At 44.4% G+C, this 10642-nt stretch overlaps 1 long non-coding RNA gene across 1 annotated transcript; it reads left to right on the top strand.

Annotated features, from left to right (window-relative positions):
• The first annotated feature begins 1532 nt into the window (after positions 1–1532).
• LOC113972415 lies at positions 1533–10389 on the top strand. The gene is made up of 3 exons (XR_003535894.1): positions 1533–1668; positions 2556–2676; positions 10243–10389. It is a non-coding gene; the product is annotated as an uncharacterized LOC113972415 (long non-coding RNA).
• Positions 10390–10642: the final 253 nt, after the last annotated feature.

Genomic DNA, 10642 nt, shown 5'->3' with positions numbered 1-10642 from the left:
TGAGGAAGAGAAAGGCTACGAAAGCAGATTGGGAGACATAATGTGGTAAACTTCAAATCTGCCAGATTTTGTTTTCGAAGCCAGTGTTTGATGATAGGTTACCTCATGATGGGAATTGCATTGCAGGCTTTGCCAGCTCTTTCCCCAAACATTCAAAATCTTTCAAAACATTGTTCTCCACTAGACCAGTTTATTCCAACAAATTATACTACCGTGTACTGTGCCCCAACTCAATCTGGTGCTTAAAGCTGCCCATAACTGAATATTCATTAATTCCAGGCAAACATCATGGCTTGCTGTGCCCATGCCCTGGCACGGGGTGCAAGAACACCACACCAATAAAGCACACTCAAAACCCCCAATGCATTAACCCCAGCAGCTTTAACTTTTTAAAGGCATTTACTTTTTTTTTCAATTGATAAAGATAAAGCAATTTTGGTGGTGTTACCTGATTCCTGACCTCTCTGATTACACCACTGCCAGCATTATAGTGCAGCAGTCCCACTGCTGGAGAGGATCCTTGTACTGGGAAAGCTTATTTGATTTTTCTAGATGAAAATAAGCTGACCAGTATGCCCCAGTACACTGGCTTTGGTAAAGAGGATTTGGTCTCTTAAAGCAGCATTTATTTGTGTGTAGGTGAGTCTCCAACGAGTTAATAGCCATAAAAATGTCAATATTACAGCCAAAAGGCCTTTTTTATCAGATAGATGTTGAGAAGAAAAAGGCACTGATATTTCTGTGCTGGCTATCTTCATTGATAAATGCAAGTTTAATTACTCTCTATAGCTTTCATTAGGCCTAAGTGGCTGTATGCTTCTTTATTCCCTTCTCCCATCAGAAATATAACATTGCTGAGAAGCAGTTGAAATTTATAGGTGTTTCAGGATCAGTGTCCACCTTTCCTGTCCCTTCCAGTTGTGCCTCAGTCTGCATGTTCTAGTTTTCCTTTGGCTTTTATAATTGAAACATCTCTGAAGTTCAGAATGATTATAAATTACTTTGGGGATAAAAGTTTTGTCCTGTGAAGTTTTCTGGCAAATTGCTAGTTTTCAGCAGGTAAAAGCTCATGATAACTGAGCTCTGAACCTATTCCATCAAGGTTTAAGCAGAGCAGAGACAACTGTAACCTGGTTTCTTTATGATAAACCTCAGAGAACAAGGTAAGTAAAGGGATTCAGAGCCACGTCCCTCTGAGGGGTTGCTACACCGCACAATCAGCATGAATCCTGGCTCTTACTGGTCTCCTGGGTAGAACAGCCCTTAAATTCAAGATCAGACCCTTTGTTCTCCTCAGGCCAGCCCTGAGGGCTTCTCCCAGGATCCCTCCCTCGGGACTGTGGGATGGGCACGCACCTAGAGCCTTCCTTCTTGAGAAACAGCGGAGAAGCTGCACTGTACAGCTGCTAGCAGAAAATTTGGGTAGGACTGCTGTGGCAAAATTTGTGATGCAAGCACAGGCTTCAGTGATGATGCTGACACTGCCAAAAGGGCTCACTCACACCTCTTGCAGGCTGCTGTGGCATCAAAGGTTGCCCGTGCTGATGGGTGTGTGCAAGCCAGGAAAGTGGAATCAACCCTGGACCAGATGAAAACTTTCTCACAGCACGGATGGAGACTGGGCCAACCCTGGCACATGGAAATGGACCTGTGCAGCTTAAAAGTCAGGTAAACTGTCCAGAGTGTGTGCTCAACATAATCAGGTGGCCTTCAGGTCTCCAGGGCTAATTATTCTTGCACTTTCAAAGCTACAATATTCCTCAACCCCCCCTGCCATGTCTTACGCATTAGAAAACCTGCCAGGTAACCCAGTCGGTGTGAGGAGGGGCTGCAAGGAGGGAGCCATCAGGAAAACTTGAGGATTTCAATAGTTTCTGAATCCTGAGAAATAGGAAGGGGCACCTGAGCTAAGCAATAGAAAGCATGGTCATAGAGAGGCTTGGATGTTATGATTTAAGGTACATTTGGTGAGTAACTGTAATAATAATGGCCCATCTTCGCGAACGAAGATTTGGGGAAAGGTCTTTTACCTTTCCAGCCTGCGCAATGGATTTTTTTTGGTGAGACACAGCCTGCGCTGAACTGAGCCCACCCTTTAATCCTAAGGTTCATCTGCCGGGGCCAAGCAAGCTTGGACAATGGCAGTGAGGTCCTCAGGACGTAGGTTTGTTTAGAGTGTCCTTCTCATAGATGGATGGCCACACAGGGCTAACGACCTCCATCAGGCCGGGAGACCGGGATTTGAACCCGTGGTCGCAGCAGTGAAAGTCCTGCACGCTAACCACTAGGCCACCAGGGGTCTCACTGAGTAACTGTAAAAATAGGATAAAGAGCATTGTACAGGAGACAAATGACTCTTTATGTAAGACATGACCTGGGGCATCATGCCAGGCTATCACTTCCAGATTTGGAGGGATTCAGTGTTTTGTATGGCATGATGGAAACTTTTGAAAAATAAGGTTTCCCCTGCAGTGCAGGTGAGTGACACCTGGAAGTTTGTACACTGCCATCTCTGTACACCTCTGTACACCCCTCCTTCCCTCTCTGCTCTGTAGGCACAACACAGCAGCAGCAGTAGGGAGAGGAGGATTTGTCCCAGTGAATACACAAGTTGTGTGAGGATATCTCAGCAGGCAGCCTCTAAGCTCCAGCAGGACCCAAGGATCCAGGATCCAGGTACTCTCAAAAACTTGGATTGTAATGACTGAGACCTGAGGACCCAGCATTGTTGGAGAACAACAATGATTTCCAGCCATCTCTTTTGTCTCACTTCCAGTGCTCAATCAGTCTAATTACTGCTGGGCCTTTGCCCATCCTGTTGTGAAATGCTTCAGGGGTTAAAGAAAAACAGCAACAACAACAATAAAAAAAAGATCAAACTGTGGTCTAAACCTCAGGAGGAAGAAGGCATCTGTCAGGACAAGCTCTTACCAGAAATGGTATAAAGAATCCTTGTTTACTGAATCTTTCAAGTCTGCAACTAGTTCAAAGACACCTCACAGTCCTCCTCATTAGAGGAGCAAAGGAACAGAAAAGCCCTCAGTCTAACTCATTAAAAGCAGTAGCTTTGTGTGCCGTGGTGTGGCAGGCTTTTGTAGGTTGGATTTTTTCTTTTGCATCTGCTAATGGTAAAGTTCTTTCCAAAGTGATAATTCCACCCCTGTATCAAAATGTGAGCAAAGGGTAACTTTCTTTATTGGATTTGGATTTATTCACATATTTTGTAAACTGCTTAAAGATAACACTCTCAGCAAGTGAGTGTGCCAGGAGTTACCATGAGTGATAAAAGATCTTAAGGCAGTTAGAAGGCAGTTTTCTCTTCAACATACTCATTTTTCTTGAAGAATCACATTAGAGCAGAAAAGAGTTACAATAGCATTGCAGTTCCCTGCACAGAAAATGCCCAGGGAAGTGAGACAGCAGCAGAATGGTGGCATTCACCTGCACCACAACTGAGAGCATCGGTTGAGGGAAGAGGGCTGAACATTGCAGCAGCTCCTCCATTTATCAAAAATGGTAATAATGACAAACAATAGCTCCCTCTTCCAGAACACTGAGATGGGGTTGAGGATAATAACCTGCAGGGGCTTGAAATTTCTTGCAGCCAGGTCTCCTCCTGAGCCACAGCTGGCAGGACACCTCCTGCACCAGGGTGGTCACTGCTCACTGATCTCAGTGAAAACTAAATCGGGTACAGGCACACTGCAAAATTCCTACTATAGATCCCACTGAAGCACAGCTTTGGTTCTCAGGCATTTCTCCCCCCACATCTGTACCTTGTATTGTTTCTGCAGGGGATTCATTATGAATTAATTCTTTCCACTTTTTTTCATTTCCAAAGAGTATCGGTTGACGTTCACAGCCTCTTCAGTGCTCCCCAAGCTTCATATCACACCTGAACGCTCATTTTCACTGCCTGAAGGTCTTTTGCAACCTAAATGATTCTGTGGATCTGGCCTGTACTTCAGCTTAAGGGAAAAGCTACCCATTGATTGAGTTTTGGAGGAAAAGACTGGATCCTTCAGCTGTAAATTTATCTTGTGTTATGTCTTCAAGGTTCATTCATATTATACTTTGCAAATGACAAAACAACATTGCTATTTATTAAAAACAATAGTGCTCTCATAATTTTGATGGAAAAACAATGGTACAGGGGTGATGATTATTAAATACAACTCCCACATCTTCCCCAGGGCCTGGGCAGAGCGAGGTGGAGCTCGGCTGTGGAGTCTCCCTGATCCTTCCATGGATATCAGCGTCTGCAGCACCTGAGGTCCACAGCAAAACTCTTTCCTCCAGAGGCCAAGAGCTGAGTCTATAATTTCAAGCAGGGTAATCACTTTTCCAAGGCAATAACAAGCACTTCCCAAGAGCAGCTGTTTAAGATGGCTCAGAAGCAATGACAAGAATGTGAAGGAAAGTTTGGTCCATGAATCCGGCTTCTGCACGTGGCAGGGAAGAGACACCTTTTGATAAAACACCACTGGACACTTTGTATTTTTAATTCTTCATGTCTATTTGTGCTCCCCCTCTAATCACCCCTTGCACTATTATTTTGTAAAAAGATATGTAGGAGATAAAATATGCCTGCTCAGGGAGAAGAGATAGATTTTTTGGTTGTTTAAAATGCAGCAGGTATGTTTTAAGCCCTGTAAACGCACCAAAAGCTCCACAGTTTGTACTGAAATTTTCTGCAGGCACTGATTTCTTCTGCACTTCATAATATCAGTGCCCTTGGGTATCAAGTAGGCACAGTACTGGGAGTGGAAGAAGCAGATGAGGAAGATGCTTTGGGTACAGCTCAGAGAGGTTTTTTGCAGCCTTCAAGTGCTGCCCTCGCACTACAAACTGGTCTGCTGTTGCCATCTGCTGGAAACATCCATAATGGATATTTCCAAACACGGTGAGCAGGAGTGTATCTGTTCTTATTACAGAAATACTTGAGGCTGTTTGTGCTTTTTAAGACACGGCTTTTTCCCGTGTAGGTCCTGTGTGATCTGCCAAAGAACTCTGTATGCACCAGACTTAACATACAGTGTGCAGTGAACACACAGTTCATGGGCAGAACCTGATTTCTTACATACACCATGCTCTGCACAGTAAAACACCCTCAACCAAGACCAGTGTAAGAGCAAAGCCATTCTTCCATCAAATGTCTCCAACTATGGAGAAATATTACCCTTCCAAAGGAAGTTATCCTTCCTCTCTGTTGCAACTCTTCTGTCTCATGGCATCATAGAATGGTTTGGGTTAGAAGGGACCTTAAAAACCACTTAGTTACAACCTCCCTGCCCTGGCCAGGGACACCTTCCCCTCGCCCAGGCTGCTGTGCAATGCCCCCAGGCCTGTTACTTGAGTGGAGCAATCCCTATTCTCTGTGCATGTTCACACAGAGACCACACAAAATTTTACACAAGAAAAAGTCCTAAAGATCCTGTCCATCCTGACACATTAAATATAGAATTTATTTCTACATTGCTTTCAGTTATTTCTCTCTCAAATTATCATGCCTGGAGAAAATATTTCTTCAGCCTGCTGCTATGGGATTTTCAGAAGCGTTGGATATAATTTCCTTTTCCCTCAGATATCTTTTTCTCGCAGCAGGAGTCCTCAAAAATCCTTTCCTTTTCTTAAAGGTTCTGTGGTTAATCATCCTGTACAATGTAAGAGCACATAATATCGTGGGACAGGCAAAATCTCTCCTTGCTTGCAAGCAGCCTAAAGACAGACAGGTTGCTGGTTGCCACAGGCATTCTTAACACCATGTCATCAGGCCCCAATCTAATCTATGAGGTGTAATTGCCATGGCATTAAATCCGTTGCTGGTGGCTGATCACCTCCAGCTTGCAGGATTACATGACTCTGAGCTGGTGCTAACAAAGGCAGGAAGGGTTTAGAAAATGCCTCTGCTGCTGACAGGACTTTAAACTCTCCTACTCACAGTGGAAGTCAATGGGGTATGAATATCCCCCCCCCCCGCCCCCATAAGAACAACGGGACCCATGGCTGCACTGCCTCTAAGATATACTTACACTGCCTATAAACTGTCCTGTAATGTGCCTTTGAATTCCAGAGCAAGGGATGTTTAAGGCATAAACCCTGGCCAGAGGTGCTGGGGACTGTTTCAGGTAGCACAGGGGATTGTCAGTGCCATTTTACCAGGAGCAGAAGGTGTAAAGGCAAGTTAGCCCAGACCCAAGACAGTGCTGGCTATGTTCACTGACTTTTGGTTGGCTCAGCATGGGAACAGAGACAACTTGCACCTTTACAAGTCTATTTATTATTTAAAGAACCTCTATTAACCTTTGCTAGCAGAATTAAGCATCTTAAATTACACTGAATTAATTTTCAAACTAACGTACACATCCACTGTGGCTTATAGGACTTCTAGTATGAGGGAGCAAAGATTCTGTAACCTCTCTGTGCCATCCATACTATTACTTGATGTGAAAGTTGTACTGCTGTTATTACTGAGGCATGTCCCCAATGTGTCTCTTATTATCTTGCCATTTGTGATGCCTGAGGTTGGCTTATCCTAGTTAGAGTTCTGATGTAGAGGAGCTGAATTGCCAACTCATATGGAAGTTTGTACTCACTGTGGAGTGACTTATCCTATCAAATTTCTGTCACAGATTACTGTGGCTCTGCTCCACAGAGACTGACATGGCCCCATTGTTGGCAATTCTTCTTTCTGCAATAGCATAAAAATATTGTTCATATTATTTAAAAAGACTATTTTTAAAGCTTTAAAAAGTAGCTAAAATCCTATCTGAATGCTAGAAAGACAAGGGAAAACACATATGATACTGCTCCTTCTTTGTATAATTATTTTTCATTTAAGAACGTCCTGATGGGGATGTGCTTTTACGTATTTAGGGACCCTTAGAGGTTTTCTTCTCCACGTGCTTTTGAGCCCCCCCTTTAGCCTATGTAAACTATTTGTGTCCACCCCATCCTCCAGCAATGCCTTCAGCAATAGGCCACCAAGCCATTTCAGGAATAACTCTGTCCTTTTTTTTGCTTTGAACTCTGATGTCCTGACTTGCTGCCCTGTGTTCTTACATGAGCAATGGTGGTGAACCTCTTGGCTTTCCTCCTTCTTCCTTTATTCAGCTAGTTGCTTTTAGGACTTTAAAACCACGTATTTTGTCTTCTCATTGATGGTAAAACCAACCCCTTGCAACATCCATGGAAGATGAGCATCATGGTGTTGATCAGAGCAAATAATTCTTTCTACTGCATTTTATCATTTGTCCCTGGAATTTGCCGGTCCCCTTCTTCCGCTTCCCCATGACCTTGCCCATGTCCTGTGGAGCCACCAGAGACCTCACCAAGGTAGTGAGCACGTGCTTTACCTAAATTGTGAAAACAGACAGTTGACCAAGTCCACAATTTTTGCCTGCACGTTTATCCAACATGCTTTTGATGGCTCTGTTTCCCTGCACTGAGACTTTGTAACATTGGAAAACTCTTGCGGTGAAAATTTCTTCCTTCAAGTGTTTGCATCTCTGCAAAGTAAATATTAAAGAAGATAGTGTAGCTCTCTCACAGATGACATCTCATCCTTTACAGCATGAGAGGCACAAATCTGTTTGTGTGCCCAGCTCTACTGAGTTCACAGAATCATGGAATGGTTTGGGTTGGAAGGGACCTTAAAGAACATCTCGTTCCAGCTCTCCTCCTGTGGGCAGGGACACCTTCTACTAGACCAGGTTGCTTGGAGCTCCCTTCCAGCCTGGTCTTGAACACTTCCAGGGATGGGGCAGCCACAACTTCTCTGGGCAACCTGTGCCGGGCAAGTACTAGTGGAAAAAGAAACCCCTCCCCAGGTGGAGCAGAGGCCACTGCAGCCTGTGCAACCTGTCACATAGCGTGTGAGGCAGGAAGGCCCTTTCCATTAAGTAAAAGATCTTCTGCAGGAAAACCAGAACAATGGAAAACCAAAGTTGCCTTCAGCTCTCGCAGCAGATTTGGGAACAAACTGAAGGAGGAGCAGTGCTGGCTCGGTGCCACAGCTCTGCAGGCAGTGGGGATGGAGAAGCTGCGATAACGTGTCTCTTCGGCTGAGTCTTTAAAAATAAGACACTCGCTTTCTTGTTGTTTTTTTCGAGCATTACATAAAAGTTCCCCTTAGAAGGCCAAAGGCAGCTGTTTTCTTAGGCCGAGGAAGTCAGGAAGAGGCAAAGCAGGCAAAAACATCAGATAAGTCTGGATAAAAAACTTGGCTAACCTATTTTTCCCCCCTCCTGAACAGCCAAGTTCGAAGCACTCTGCAGAGCTCTGCCTGGGGGGAAAAGCAGAGCCAACCACTGAAAAATGATATCTGAGCACTGGTGAGGACCACAGCTCTCCCTGCCTCCCTGTGGGAACTCTTGAGGTTCCGTTCCCTGTGGTGGGAGTACTTCTCCTCTCATCCAGGCAACCCAGAGACCTTCTAAGTAACAAGCAGATAACTTTAGGTAACAAGACATCTCCCAGTTAAGAAGCAATAGGAAATGGCCTCGAGTTGTGCCAGGGGAGGTTTAGATTGAATATTAGGAAAAATTTCTTCACTGAAAGGATGGTCAGGCATTGGAACAGGCTGCCCAGGGAAGTGTTGAGTCACCTTTAAATATCCCTGGAGGTGTTTAAAAGATGTGTAGATGTGACACTTGGGGACACGGTTTAGTGGTGGGCTTGGCAGTGCTGGGTTAATGGTTGGACTCGATGGTCTTAGAGGGCTTTTCCAACCTGAACAAACCTATGATTCTAAAAAGCCTTGACCCCAGCCAGCTCTGACACAGCACATGGATGTTGACAAAATGAAGCTTGCGATAGACATTGGAGGTCCCCGTCCCACAGGGAGAAGACAAGCCACTGTCACCTGCAGAGAGGGTCTTGTCCCTAGACAGCATGGCAGGAACTTTATCCCTGCCTGGAGTTCTGGACATCCGCCCTTATGTTTCCCCCTGGGGATCGTGGGAGAGAACAAGGTCCGTCTGAAAGCTCCGGGGCTTGCCGGCTTTGGGGCTTTGCAGTTGTAGCGCCTTGTCACAAGGTGGCAGGGACGTGACACTGCCTGGCACGCTTCCGTCCTCACTGCTCCTCAAATCCACACTGCTTTCCTTCTTACCCAAAAGCATATGGATTTATCAGCAATCTTTCGTCTTTTCTTTAAAACTGTCCTTGGGAGAGTTCAAAGGGACGGTAATTAGTTATTTCAAAGCTTAAATATTTTACCTATTTGCACTAAAGAAAAAAAAGAAAAGAAACTGCTTTGCTTCCTTCTGCTTGGAAGTCATGGTGATGTGGGGAAGTGAGGAAGGGGTGGCCTGGGTCAGCCTCTGCTGAGCCTCAGCTCTGGCTGCTGCTGCTTTCAGGTTCAACCCAAAAGCTGTGATTATTAAAAAGCAGGCAGCCCTTCTGTCCTGAGTCACAGGGATCATTTCTTCCTAAATAACTGAAGATGGGAAATTATTCTTGTAACTTCAAAAGAAAAATATGTATACACCTCTCTCTCTCTCTCTCTATATATATATATATATATATATTTCATTTAATGCAAAAGAAAATCTCAGCAATATTATGTTTGTTCTGGCTTCATAGAGTGGATGCTTAACTTTGGGCTTCTGGAAGCAAATGTATGTACATTTATAGGACCAATTCCCTTCTTTTTAGGTGCTTCCAATAGTAATCTTTTACCGTTTCACATGCCAGGAGTTTTGTGATTTTACTACTCTGCTCTCTCAAGGGTGTTGCAGGCTGTGTGGTAAGGAGTGAAACCTTTGTCATTGCTCATCAAACATTTTCATGCAGAATTCTACCTGCAGTGATAAAATTAGATATGTGTTAATAAGCTGCTAATAAGCACCAGGTAATTATTTAGTTTATCTCTAGAGCCCCAGCTGATCGTTGTCTCCTTGTACTTGTTTGCCTGGCAGTCTGTAGGGAGAGGGGATTTTCAGTTTTTTTAATCTGCTGTACATGCAGGGAGAGATTACTCAGCTGTCACTCTGCAGAAAACATCCCTATCATGCAGCAGGAGGTATCCATAACAAATTGCTGACATCCAAATTCAGCCCTGCACAAATGGATGTGTAAGATGCCTGCTGCTCCCCACGTCGAAACCAGACCATGGAGGATCAGAGGCATTGACACAGCAGAAGGAAACGAGCAGAAAATGACCCAAGTAGAGCAGGTACCATTAGAAAATAATTATTTCTGAGCTGCTGTTCACTGTTCACAAATATTTCCCCTTTTCAGCACAATGCAGTGGCCCGAGAAAGGATTTTTGTGGGTCAGTTGGATGTGTTCCCTGCTTCATACAGAGGCTCTCAGATGGACCCAAGGTTTGCACTTCAATTTCTGGGAACAGAAAGTAATCAGAAGTTTTTCCAGCTATCTAAAGCACAGACCCACGGAACCGAGTAAGTCTGAGCTCCTACATGCTTATTATGAACCTTGAGCTGAGTGATGAGTGTGTATATTCCCTTGCAAGCTTGCAATTTATTTAAATACACATAAGGAAACCAGTTTGAAGTTCAAGGCAGGCTCTTAGTTGGGAGGGAGGAAGGAAAATACTTTCTTAACATGTAGCAATTCATCTGTGGAATTTCTCACTGCAGGGCAGTGTCAAGACTGAAAATGTAATAAGATGTAGATT

The sequence above is a fragment of the Neopelma chrysocephalum genome, unplaced genomic scaffold (genome assembly GCF_003984885.1).
Source record: "Neopelma chrysocephalum unplaced genomic scaffold, ASM398488v2 Primary Assembly neopelma1_91, whole genome shotgun sequence".
Taxonomy (NCBI): Eukaryota; Metazoa; Chordata; class Aves; order Passeriformes; family Pipridae; genus Neopelma; species Neopelma chrysocephalum.
Note: the sequence above shows the minus strand (reverse complement) of the source record. Positions and strands in the feature narration are given on the sequence as shown.